Source organism: Polypterus senegalus, chromosome 18, assembly GCF_016835505.1.
Source record: "Polypterus senegalus isolate Bchr_013 chromosome 18, ASM1683550v1, whole genome shotgun sequence".
Classification (NCBI taxonomy): Eukaryota; Metazoa; Chordata; class Cladistia; order Polypteriformes; family Polypteridae; genus Polypterus; species Polypterus senegalus.
The window spans coordinates 13,186,677-13,200,839 of NC_053171.1; the positions used below are offsets into that span (position 1 = coordinate 13,186,677).

Consider the following 14,163-nt stretch of genomic DNA (forward strand, 5'->3'; position numbering starts at 1 on the left):
ATCTATCTATCTATCTATCTATCTATCTATCTATCTATCTATCTATCTATCTATCTATCTATCTATCTATCTATCTATTATATAGTGCCTTTCCTATCTATCTATCTATCTATCTATCTATCTATCTATCTATCTATCTATCTATCTATCTATCTATCTATCTATCTATCTATCTATCTATATAGTGCCTTTCCTATCTATCTATCTATCTATCTATCTATCTATCTATCTATCTATCTATCTATCTATCTATCTATCTATCTATCTATCTATCTATCTATCTATTATATAGTGTCTTTCCTATCTATCTATCTATCTATCTATCTATCTATCTATCTATCTATCTATCTATCTATCTATCTATCTATTATATAGTGTCTTTCCTATCTATCTATCTATCTATCTATCTATCTATCTATCTATCTATCTATCTATCTATCTATCTATCTATATAGTGTCTTCTATCTATCTATCTATCTATCCTATATCTATCTATCTATCCATCTATCTATCTATTATATAGTGCCTTTCTATCTATTATATAGTGCCTTATCTATCTATCTATCTATCTATCTATCTATCTATCTATCTATCTATCTATCTATCTATTATATAGTGTCTTTCCTATCTATCTATCTATCTATCTATCTATCTATCTATCTATCTATCTATCTATCTATCTATCTATCTATCTATCTATCTATCTATCTATCTATCTATTTAATGAAGAAACAAATCAAATCAGAGGACTGAATCTTTAAAAACAGGGCTATTAAAATGAAGGGACAAGGAGTTAATTAGCAGTGAAAACTGATTAGGAAAAGAGTGAGAATGAAAATCTGCAGCCACTGCGGCCCACCAGGGCTGGAGTTGGACCCCCCTGGTTTAGTTAGTTAGTTACTTGACTTTAAGGTTAAAGCCCCTGGTGGTCTCTGCCTGGAGTTTGCATGTTCTCCTCATATTTGAGTGGGCTCCCCTGGAGTGCTTGGGTTTCCTACCACAGTCCAAAGATATACAGGTTAGGTGGGTTAGTGGTGCTGAATTGGCACTTGTGTGTGTGGCTGTGTGTGTGTTTGTGTGCGTGTATGTATAGTAAGGTACACAAGTATTTGAACACCCTGCGATTTTGCAAGTTCTCCCACTTAGAAATCATGGAGTTGGTCTGAAATTCACATTGTAGGTGCATTCCCACTGTGAGAGACAGAATGTAAAAAAAAATAATTCAGGAAATCCCATTGTATTGTATTTATTTGTATTGCACTGCTGCATGTAAGTATTTGAACACCTGAGAAAATCAGTGTTAATATTTGGTACAGAAGCCTTTGTTTGCAATTCCAGAGGTCAAACGTTTCCCGCAGTTCTTGAGCAGGTTTGCTCACACTGCATCAGGGATTTTGGCCCACTCCTCCACACAGATCTCCTCTAGATCTTTAAGTTTCCGGGGCTGGCGCTGAGCAACATGGAGTTTCAGCTCCCTCCAAAGATTTTCGATTGGATTTAGGTCTGGAGACTGGCTAGGCCACTCGAGAACCTTGACATGCTTCTTATGGAGCCACTCCTTGGTTATCCTGGCTGTGTGCTTCGAGTCATTGTCATGTTGGAAGACCCAGCCACGACCCATCTTCAGTGCTCTGACTGAGGGAAGGAGGTTGTTGCTCAAAATCTCACAATACATGGCCCCATTCACCCTCTTCTTACTGTAATGCAGTGCAGTCGTCCTGTCCCCTTCGCAGAAAAGCACCCCCAAAGCATGATGTTTCCACCCCCATGATTCACAGTAGGGATGGTGTTCTTGGGATGCAACTCCTCCTTCTTTTTCCTCCAAACACGGCGAGTGAAGTTTAGACCAAAAAGTTCTATTTTCGTCTCATCTGACCACATGACTTTCTCCCATGCCTCCTCTGGATCATCCAGATGGTCACTGGCAAACTTCAGACGGGCCTGGACTTGTGATGACTTGAGCAGGGGAACGTTCTACCAACAGTGACCTTTGAAACTGTGGTCCCAGCTCTCTTCATGTCATTGACCAGCTCCTCCCGTGTAGTTCTGGGCTGATTCCTCACCTTTCTTTTCATCTGTGATACCCCACGAGGTGAGATCTTGCTTGTGTGCGTACGTGTGTGTTTCTGTGTGTGGGTGTGCCCGTGTGTGTGTGTGTGTGTCTCTGTGTGTTTGTGTGTGTGCGTGTGTGTGCATGCATGTGTGTGTGTGTGTGTGTGTGTGGGTGTGCCCGCGTGTGTGTCTCTGTGTGCGTGTGTGTGTATGTGGGTGTGTGTGTGTGTCTCTGTGTGTCTGTGTGCATGTCTGTGTGTGTGTGTGTGTGTGTGTGTGTGTCTTCACTTAGTGATGGGATTGTTCCTGCCTTCCTCCCACTGGTTGCTGTTCTAAGCCCCAGCAGCCCCATGACCCTGCTCTGAATGAACAGATTTGGAGTTATGGATAATAAAAGACTTGCTGTAACAATATGTTAGTCTCCCACTTTTCTTTTTTCGTAAAATTCATGTTAGAAACAAAAAAATGTACTTTTTATTATATGGCCATTGTTATTTGTTTCTTTATGACTCAGTTGTCACGGTGATAAGAATCCTCTTCTTGTGTCCCAGTACCGTACCAATTCTCTAATTTTGGGTCCTCAGATTAAAAAAGTTCAAGAACCCCAGATTTAGGCTTTTGGCTAAATTATTTGGCTCGCCCGCAACACAACCAGCTACATCCAGAACACCACTGACTTCTGTTTTCGGCCCCTTACCTGAGGGAACCTTACTGGCCACAATGGATGTTGAGGCCCTGTACACAAACATTCCCCATGATGATGGCATATTGGCATGCGAAACGTACCTCAGACAACATGATTTACCCACAAAGTCAGTAACAGAAATGATCAAATTCACTCTGACACGTAATCTATTCTCTTTTGGACAAGATTTCTACTTGCAACAAATGGGGACTGCAATGGGCTGTCAGTTTGCACCTCACTATGCAAACCTATTTATGGCAAAATTGGAGGAAGATTTCATGTCAATGTCCATCTTAAAACTAATTTTGTATCTCCGTTACACAGATGACATCTTCATAATCTGGACTGCCAGTGAGGAGGACCTCCTCCATTTACATAATGAATTCTTTCCACCCCAACATAAAGCTGAAGCTGAATTAATCAAAAACAGAAGTCAGTTTCTTTGGCACCACCGTTCAACTGAAAGATAACCGCCTTGTAACTTCTGTTTTTCATAAACCGACAGACAGACGGACCTACCAGAGAAGTGACAGCTTCCACCCCAAGCATGTAAGGCACTCCATTATTTTCAGCCAAGCAATACGTTACAACCGTATTTGCTCAGACCCGACAGACCGGGATCAACAACTGCAGGAGCTCAGACAAGACCTCAATAGACAAGGTTGTACCCCCAAAACAACAGACACTCAAATAAGAAGAGCTACTTCAATACTCAGAGACAACCTTCTGGAATATGAAAACAAAGAGAACAAGAACCGCATCCTCCTTGTTGTCACCTACATCTTGAAACACTTCGAAAAATTATAAAAGAACTTCAGCCAATGCTAAACAACGATCAAACACTGGAAAATGTATTTCCTGAACCTCCCCTCCTGGCATACAGACAACCACCAAACCTTCAGCAACTAATTGTCCGAAGCTCCTTAAATCAACCAACAGAAAATGGCACATCTCCCTGCCTACAGAAAAGGTGTAAAACGTGTGCCCACATTTATAATACAGACCATATAGTTATACCCCACTGCCGACTTGAACATCCCATAAAGGGATCGTTTTCCTGCAGATTCTCTAATGTGGTCTACCTAATTCTCTGCATGAAATGTCCTCACACTGCACTCTATGTGGGAGAAACAGGACAAACACTCCGCCAGAGTGTTCCATATTAAACGTGGCAACACAGATGTTCCTGCAGTGGCCCATTTCAACAGCTATGGACACTGTGAGAGGGACTTTAAAGTCACAGTGCTTATAGGCAACTTTAAAACACAGCAAGAGAGAAAAGAATGGGAAGTAAAATGTAATACATTACAACATGGCTTGAATAGAGACATGGGTCTTATGGCCAGATATGAGGACTGTTTGCATCTCTCAGACTGACACAGATAACCTGACTACAGACCCACATTGTTTTTTAAAACTCATCACAAACTTCAAAGGACTTTGTTGGACAGTCATCTTATCCAAAGATATTGACCATACATTGTTCTTCTCACTCTTGTTAAATTAATCTTAGCCTGAATGAATATATTAATTTTTTACATTTAAGATTTCTCATTTAAAGATTTACCAATGTTGTTTCTTGTCCTCTGTGGTGGGTTGGCACCCTGCCCAGGATTGGTTCCTGCTTTGTGCCCTGTGTTGGCTTGGATTGGCTCCAGCAGACCCCCGTGACCCTGTGTTCGGATTCAGCGGGTTGGAAAATGGATGGATGTTTCTTGTCCTAGTGTGTGTGTATAAACACAGAGAACTTCAATTTCTGTATGACATCTTGACTGAAGAAGGGGCCTGAGTTGCCTCGAAAGCTTGCATATTGTAATCTTTTTATCTAGCCAATAAAAGGGGTCATTTTGCTTGGCTGTTCTCTACATTCTTAATGGCTAACACGGTACAACACCCTAGTACTACAGGCTAAATTATGAAGAAGGTTGTGGAGAAGAAATAAAAAAACAAAAAACCTGGGGTTTAGGACATAAGCAGCAATCAATGGCACCAGTCTTGGATGAATGGCCAGACAGTGACATGTAACAGTTAATGAACTGAACTTAAAACCAAGAGGTCAGATTGCTTCTAATCCCCTAACTGACTCCAATGACCTTCATGTCTAGCATTCTAAGTGCTGTCGTTTGTCTTGTGGATTGCACTTCGGTTTAATTGCTTTGTGATGTGAACTCCCCTTTCTATTCTGGTTTTTCAGTGATTCGTTTTCCAGATGATATGGAGAAGAAAGAGTGGACACTCCTCTAAGAAGAGTTGTAACTGCCTGCCTCGGGCCGCGTCTTTCCCTTTTTTTTTTTTCCTTCGTTTTCCTCAGTTTCGCTGAGGTTTATTGTCTCTAAAAACTCAACCATTAATGAATACGTCCCATTCTCTAAATGCAAAGATCAGTCACATTTGGTACTGATTATGCTTAACAGGAAACACTGCAAAGTCATGTCATGTCATTTTACAATCTGCTTAATCAAGGCCAGGATTGTAGGGGGTTCTAGAGCCTATCCCAGTCAGCATAGGGTGCAAGGGTGCCAGTCCATCTCAACACTGTGTACTGGTCCATCTGATAATTGAATCAGTTTTTTTAACCAGCTTACTTTCGGTTACTTTCACTGATCTTGACTTTGCTGATGATGCTGTGATCTTCGTGGAGTCAATGGAGATCTGATCAGGATCTTGAGAGACTGAATGAGGAGTCTGAGTGTCTGGGCTTGCGAGTGTCCTAAAAAAAACCAACATCCAGGCCTTTAATGACCTCTTGGGCACGGCCATCACCAGTGTGTCTGTCTGCAGAGAGAGTGTTGACCTCATCGAGAGGTTTACTTACCTCGGCAGTGACATTCATGTCTCTGGTGACTCTTCCTATGAAGCCAGTAGATGGATTGGGAGAGCATGGGGGGTCATGAGGTCACTGGAAAGGGGTGTGTGGTGCTCCCGATATCTCTGAAAAAGGATGAAGGTCCAAGTCTTTAGAGTCCTGGTGCTTCCTATCTTGCTATATGGTTGTGAGACATGGACGCTATCCAGTGACCTGAGATGAAGACCGGACTCCTTCAGTACTGTGTCTCTTCGGAGAATCCTTGGGTCCCGTTGGTTTGACTTTGTGTTGCTCATGGAGTCCCCAAATGAGGCACATGACCTGCATTGTGAGGGAGCGTCAGTTAACAGCACTGCGGTCATGTGGCATGTTTCCCCGAGAGTGATCCAGCTCGTAAGATCTTAATTTTTGGGGACCCGAGTGGCTGCACTAGGTGAAGGGGTTGCCCACGTAACACCTGCTGCGGCAGATAGAGAGTCATTTCCTGGAGGGTGGGACTGGACGTGTCTGCCTAGGGAGTTGCCAACTGGGATCCTGAGTTGTTTCGTGGTGTAGTGGGTGCTCCCCGACTTGACTTGACTTTCAGTTAATGTCTATGCGTCAATCAGTGTATAATTTCACAAGGGCGGTGTCATTTAAGCTAAACTCCTTTTTAAATTCAAAAAGATTACAATGCAGTGTAAATAATCCACTTAAACTAATTCACAACACACCCAGGAGGCTTATACACAAGGTAAGAGTCAGCCACGCGGCATTCAAAGCACCCGGGCAAACATTTGTGTGTGCGCAGTCTGTATAGTTTTATCTGCTGTAGCTTGCAACTCCTTCAGAGTTCTCTTAGCTCTCATAATGTCCTTCAATCACTCTTCGTTTTTTTGTCTTGTAAGTCCACTCACTTTTTATGAACGACCAGCTGTTGGCAGATTTACAGCTGTGCCATACTCTGCATTTCTTAACGATCGATTTAACTGGATATTCAGTTACTTGGATATTTTCTTGTTTCTATCCCCTGACTTGTGTTTTTCACTGAGTTGCTTGCAGTGTTCTTTGGTCTTCATTGTGTAGGTTAGCCTGTAATGACGCCGACTCGCCACGAATTAGACCTTACAGATACAGGGTGCATTTATACTGCAGTTGACTGAAACCCCTTGACTACAGACAGGTGGTCTCCATTGATAGATAGATAGATAGATAGATAGATAGATAGATAGATAGATAGATAGATAGATAGATAGATAGATAGATAGATATGAAAGGCACTATATAATAGATAGATAGATAGATAGATAGATAGATAGATAGATAGATAGATAGATAGATAATAGATAGATAGATAGATAGATAGATAGATAGATAGATAGATAGATATGAAAGGCACTATATAATAGATAGATAGATAGATAGATAGATAGATAGATAGATAGATAGATAGATAGATAGATAGATAGATAGATAGATAGATATGAAAGGCACTATATAATAGATAGATAGATAGATAGATAGATAGATAGATAGATAGATAGATAGATAGATAGATAGATAGATAGATAGATAGATAGATAGATAGATAGATAGATAGATAGATAGATAGAAAGGCACTATATAATAGATAGATAGATAGATAGATAGATAGATAGATAGATAGATAGATAGATAGATAGATATGAAAGGCACTATATAATAGATAGATAGATAGATAGATAGATAGATAGATAGATAGATAGATATGAAAGGCACTATATAATAGATAGATAGATAGATAGATAGATAGATATAATAGATAGATAGATAGATAGATAGATAGATAGATAGATAGATAGATAGATAGATAGATAGATAGATAGATAGATACTTTATAAATTCCCATACTCCAGCAGCAGCATACTGATAAAGAACAATATTAAATTAAAGAGTGATAACAATGCAGGTATAACAGACAATAACTTTGTGTAATGTTAACGTTTACCCCCCGGGTGGAATTGAAGAGTCGCATAGTGTGGGGTCTCCTCAGTCTGTCTCTGAAGCTGCTCCTCTGTCTGGAGATGATCCTGTTCAGTGGATTCTCCATGATTGACAGGAGTCTGCTCAGCGCCCGTTGCTCTGCCATGGATGTCAGACTGTCCAGCTCCGTGCCTACAATAGAGCCTGCCTTCCTCACCAGTTTGTCCAGGTGTGAGGTGTCCTTCTTCTTTATGCTGCCTCCCCAGCACACCACCGCGTAGAAGAGGGCACTCGCCACAACCGTCTGGTAGAACATCTGCAGCATCTTATTGGAGATGTTGAAGGACGCCAGCCTTCTAATGAAGTATAGTCGGCTCTGTCCTCTCTTGCACAGATCATCAGTATTGGCAGTCCAGTCCAGTTTATCATCCAGCTGCACTCCCAGGTATTTTTAGGTCTGTACCCTCTGCACAGTCACCTCTGATGATCATGGGGTCCATGAAGGGCCTGGGCCTCCTAAAGTCCACCACCAGCTCCTTGGTTTTGCTGGTGTTCAGGTGTAAGTGGTTTGAGTTGCACCATTTAACAAAGTCCTTGATTAGGTTCCTATACTCCTCCTCCTGCCCACTCCTGATGCAGCCCACCATAGCAGTGTTGTCAGTGAACTTTTGCACGTGCCAGGACTCCGAGTTGTATTGGAAGTCTGATGTATGTTGGCTGAACAGGACTGAAGAAAGTCCAGTCCACTGCGGTGCTCCTGTGCTGCTGACCACAATGTCAGACCTGCAGCTCGTGAGACGCACATACTGAGGTCTGTCTGTAAGATACTCCATAATCCATGCCACCAGGTGTGAGTCTACTCCCATCTCAGTCTGCTTGTCACTAAGGAGCAGAGGTTGGATGGTGTTGAAGGCGCTAGAGAAGTCCATAAACATCATTCTTACAGCACTACTGCCTCTGTCCAAGCAGGAGAGGGATTGGTGTAGCATATAGATGATGGCGTCCTCCGCTGCCACCTTCTCCTGGTATGCGAACTGCAGAGAGTCGAGGGCGTGGCGGACCTGTGCCCTCAGGTGGTGAAGCAACAGCTGCTCCATGGTCTTCATCACATGTGACATCAGAGTGACCGGCCGTAAGTCATTCAGCTCACTAGGACGTGGTACCTTTGGGACTGGGGTGATACAAGATGTTTTCCAAAGCCTGGGGACTCTCCCCTGTTCCAGGCTCAGGTTGAAGATGATCACATCTAATAAAGCGATCAGATGCTGACAACTCTTGTTGATTTCTTTTTTGACTAATATACACATTATTTTTCTATTATTAGTATTTTGTCAGGTAATGACACCAATGCAGATTCATTTACTGCTATTTTGATAATGTGTGTTCGTTTGTGTATAAACGAGTCCATCTGCTGCTCCAAAGAGTAATCCAATGATCCATGTATTCGTCAGTCTGATTCTTTTATCTGTTTTGGGTGGGGGGCTGGAGCCCACCTTGAAACATGGGGTGCCAAGGGTGCCAGTCTGTCACAGGGCACAGGCATGCATTGTTACGGGTGGCTTAATATCCACCTAGATGTTCCAGCATGTTACCCTCCACAGATGATGCTGTTTCTCCGTGGTCATCTTTTAGCAATTTGTATTTTTTGTGTAATATTCCAGTGCATTTTTGTTCTTATTGAAAAAAATCAGAACATTTGTGTTTCATGTATTAATGTTTGATATTAATTTGTATACATTGCTATGTATTTCATTTTTTGTCTGGAATTTTAAACTTTTTTACCATTCTAAATATGTGCTGTGCTTTCAGCACGGGAAAGGCGCTATATCAGTAAAATTATTCATTTTATTATTAAGCACAATCTTACAATAAACTGAAAGTGAATTTCTCATTAGTGCTGTTTTGATACCCATGTTACGAGTTGGATTTCGCTAATATCGAAGTACAACCAATTAAATTTAACCGGATAATCTAAATCAAATAAATAATTTTTTGGCTCCAATGGACTGGTTTTTATGTTGCTTCTCAGCCTTTCCAGCTACGACCGTGCATGCATTTGAAGTCTGCTGCCCTCTGCTGGTAAGCCGCTGTTGGTGTACAAGTTCAACGCACATCAGTTAAAATCCGTTGGCCGATGTTTGTCTGCAGAGACGTGGACCTTCAAGGGATAGCAGCATTCCTTAGTGCAGATCCATAGGAGTTACATATGCAGACACAAGTGCTCAGTGCATTGGATTGGCTTTTCTTACGTGTCTGTCTACATTGTCAGTTCAACCTCGTATGCAATTCCAGCTGCAGGAACGCACTGGGTCTCCATGGAAACCGCTTCATCTCTCCCGTTTAATCTACTCTCGACTCACACACATACACAGACACACAGAAATGATATATTCAAAATCTTTATTCCCTATCTATCTATCTATCTATCTATCTATCTATCTATCTATCTATCTATCTATCTATCTATCCACAGTTATCTAACCACATTTCTACTTTACCCTCCCATTTTCCCATTATAGCCGGTGCTAGAAATAAAGGGTGCCTCCTACTGGCTGGCAAGCTTTCAATGAGTCACTTCTCAGCCAATCGAACGTTTGCCGAGCGGACAGAAGCGGACCTTAGCGAAGGCACCCCCCCCGGGAGCCGCTCTGGGCACAAAAGGATCTCGCTGGCAAGAACAACTGCCGTGGAATAAAAGCATACATTTTCCAAAAAACAACAAAGGGCTTTATGTTGTTATTTTATTTGTTTATTTTTTTTTTTACTACGATAGGGAAAAGCAATGGCAGGAAACGTGATGTTGCACGGAAGAGCATCTGTCTTTAATACGAGATCCCTTATGTACGACGGAGGGCAGGATCGTGATTGTAAGCAATACACTATGAAGAGCACGGAGATATAATTTCTAATTGGCACCTGCATGAAGTAACGCTTTGCTGAAACACGCAGATCAAGGCTTGGACAAAGACCGCTCAAGAAAACGCATGTAAGTACCTTTTACATCTTTTCTGAAGCGAATAGCGTTCATTTTAATAATATTGCATGGTTATGCTTTAGGTATAAAAATGTACAGTTGATGTCGTATGGTTGACACGGTGTTGATCTTTTCTACTCATAACCTATTTATTTATTTTTTTAAAAACTAATTGCTGTAATTTGTTTGTTGCCGACATAAAGTCGATTTGGCTCATGTTGTAATTCCGCAATATGCATTTTTGGTGAAGTCTTCTGTTATACACCCAGTTCTCCTAATCTCTACTCCAGCCCCCACCAACCTAGAAAAAAAATATTATATATATATATATATATATATATATATATATATATATATATATAATATTTCAGCGACATTTAGACGTTAAGCTGGGTCACGCCACATCTTGAATTTTTTTTTTCTATAACCAGTAAATATTGCCATTTTTTATATCATGTGAAATATTAAAAAGCGCTAATGCCGGACAGATGTGCGCGCTCGCACTGCCACAATCCTTCACGTCTCGCTGCGGGCATCTCAACGATTCCTCAAAATGGGCACAACACGTTTTTTGTTTTTTTTTGTTTGTTTGTTTGTTTTTGTCAAGGCTAAACAAAATATGTATATTTTTTTTAATCTGCAAAATAGGCAACCTTTTCGGTACAGAATCAAATGTACGATGCATTTTCTCCCAGACTGCCCGCAGCTTCTCTGGCATCCCCGCGCTTGTGTAATATTTCGCCGTGCCCGAAACACATTGTTTCAATTAATTGCACTTAAAAACCCCTTGGAATCTGCTGGAATTTGATTTTGTAAGGAGCCTGCGCATTTGCTACGTGACCCGATTCCTCCTGCTCTTTGAAGGCTTAGCCGTATTGGAGAGGAGCGCGTTTTCTCACGCTGTCGCATCCCTCCTTTTATCCGATGAGTTACAGGTGATGGTATTTGTTGCGCAGTGAGCGTGTCTTTCTTCATCGGATACACTGTCGCATGCCATTTTTTTCTCTCCATGTGAAGCCTGCGGCCGGTGCCCTGCGTGAGCGTTTTGCAAAAGAAGTACCCTAACCAAAGCCCCCCTCTCCACATCGCCACTACCCCCACCACTTCACCACAACATCCAATCAACCGCACACGCACACGAACACACACACACACACAGACTAGTGCCCAGACGCCGTCCTGTACAAACCCATTTGGCAACCTTTACCCACATTTTAATTATTCATTTACTCCCCGTGAAGGCGGTCTGCATCTCGACAGGAAATGTAGACTAATTTCTTTTTTGTTTTAATCTCAAAAGGCCCTCTGAACAACTCCATGCAAGGTACCGAATGCCAGAGGGGGCTGCAGTGTCCATGAAGCTGAGGAGAAGGGGTCTCTGATTCACATCGCAGTCCACCACCACGCGATGGACACAACCACAGTGCCAACTGCGACCACACCACATTCGAATCGGAGCTGCTTCGGGTCCAGTGCCAGAGCTCCAGGGACCGGAGGGGTGAGTCCTGGAGAAGGGGAGCTGCGTGAGATGGGCACATAAAGAGTGTGCGTGGGTGAGAAAATGTGTGTGCATGCGATGCATGTGGGGTACAGAGTGTACAGATTTGTGTGTGCGAGGAATGTGACTGAAACCGAACACATACTGTACATGTGTGTGTGTGTGTGTGTGTGTGTGTGTGAGTGTGAGCACAGCTCGAGAGGCTGCGATTAAATTACATTTTTTCCCAGAATTGTTGCAATTTAAAAAAAATATATAAATACATCTCAAGTCATTTCTCTAAATATATTATTTTATGAAAAATAGAAATCCGGGAAAAATAAAATGTATGTTTTCAGTGATTCAAGCACATACATGTATGTGTGTGGTCAGCACTGCGGTCTCAGAAAAACACAATTTTGCCCAAATTTTAAATTCAAAAATGTTCTTTTTTTCTCTAAACGTATCAATCTGTCCAAAAATATAAATCCAAAAAAAAAAAATACAAATGTCCATTTCAGTGATTTTGCTTTGTGTTTGAATGTTGTTATAAAGTGCCTTGTGATTCTGTCCTCTTTATAAAGTAAAGCCTTTTATGTCCTAATATATTGAGAGTAACACCATGCGCTCCTGCTGGGACTTGAGGACAGGAGTGGGAGAATTCAAATGAAATTCAGTTTTAAAAGCCGCTCAGACTTTCATTTCATATCTTTAAAGTGCTGGCCCTCTGACAGACTGGCACCTTCACCAGGGCTGTTTTGCCCACTGCTGGTAGGTAGGATCGACTCCAAGTCTACCAGACCCTCAGTGGGATCAAACAGGTTTGAGAATGAGATGAGAATGTGGACGTTTCTTTCTATTATTTCATTGCTCAGTCTTGGCGACACAGACCTTTCTAGAACATTGTAAACGCCGGCGAGAGAAATGTGCGCGTTCATTTCAAGAGAGGATAATTAAGGAAGAGTATAAAATGTGAAAATCTGCAAGAGACGGAATCCAGAATTCATTCTGTGAGGGGAAACACTAAGAAGCGTGAAGGAGAAATGTCAGCCAGTCAGTCAGTCAGTCGTTACCCAACCCGTTATATCCTAACTACAGGGTCGCGGGGTCTGCCGGAGCCAATCCCAGCCAACACGGGGCGCAAGGCAGGAAACAAACCCTGGGCAGGGCGCCAGCCCACCGCAGTGATGCACAGAAAAAGAAAGACTGCATCTGAGGCTGACTGGAGGCCGCTTGTGCGTTGCATGGGCTCTGCCCAGGATATTCCCAGAAGGTTCTGCCTAGACGTGGCTTTATCTGTATGTGTGTCATGGGTCCAGTTCACTCTGCCACACACCCACCGTCCAGGAATATTCAGCCAGGAGGTGCTGGCATTTGTCCCTTCTTAACCCTTTGAGAGCCACAAACATGCACACTGCACACACTTCTTGCCTGGCACTAATTCACCTTCTCTCTTATTACGCCTACTGCCGTCTACCAACCATCCCGTCTTCAGCACTTACCTTGTTTAAATGAGGGTGTGTCACAACTTTTTTTTTTTTGTAAATATTTGTTTCTTCACTGACGAACACCTATGGCTGCCATCGATCTTTCTGTCTGCACTTAATGTGCAGCTCACGCACTTCCTTTCAGTTTATCTCTTTGTCTGACTTGATTCACGTGTTTGTGTGTTTTGGGGTTCTACAAATCCTAAAGCGTTTCTCGTATTTCATATTTTCATTTCTTTAGCTTAACATTATACCAGGTATACGATGCCATGTCATTTTCTAACCTGCTTAACCCAGACCAGGGGGGGTCACGCTGGGGGCCGGGGGTTCTGGAGCCTCTCTTAGCTATCATAGGACGCAAGGCACTGGGCCGTGCAATATAAGTGGATGCCTGATGTGTGAAGGCCAGTAGACCCTCTACCCCGACCCTCTCTTCTGTTCTTTATCCGGTTCTCTGTGCCACCACCAAAGCTGATCATAGCACTGTGATGTCCCTACATTGATGGATTAAAGGCCAGAAGTCTATGTGACCATCACATCACGTCATCATCAAGTCCTTCCATGAAAACCCTGAGGACTGATTGAGATCGTTGATGTCAGGTCGTGCTGGGTGGTCTCGTGGTCTGGTACCCCTGCAGATTTTACTTTTTTTTCTCTCCAGCCGACTGGAGTTTTTTTTTGTTTTTTCTGTCCTCCCTGGCCATCGGACCACCTTACTTTTATTCTATGTTAATTTGTGTT

At 42.3% G+C, this 14,163-nt stretch overlaps 1 long non-coding RNA gene across 2 annotated transcripts in view; it reads left to right on the top strand.

Moving 5' to 3' along the window:
* The window catches only part of LOC120519132, a 69,101-nt gene that overhangs the window by 38,527 nt on the left and 16,411 nt on the right, over positions 1-14,163 (top strand). The window contains exons 2-3 of one of the 2 annotated variants that reach the window (XR_005631392.1): positions 10,258-10,470; positions 11,759-11,956. This is a non-coding gene — a long non-coding RNA (uncharacterized LOC120519132). Of the gene's footprint in view, positions 1-10,200; positions 10,471-11,758; positions 11,957-14,163 lie in introns of those variants that run through there. The other variant, XR_005631391.1, reaches the window with a different exon arrangement.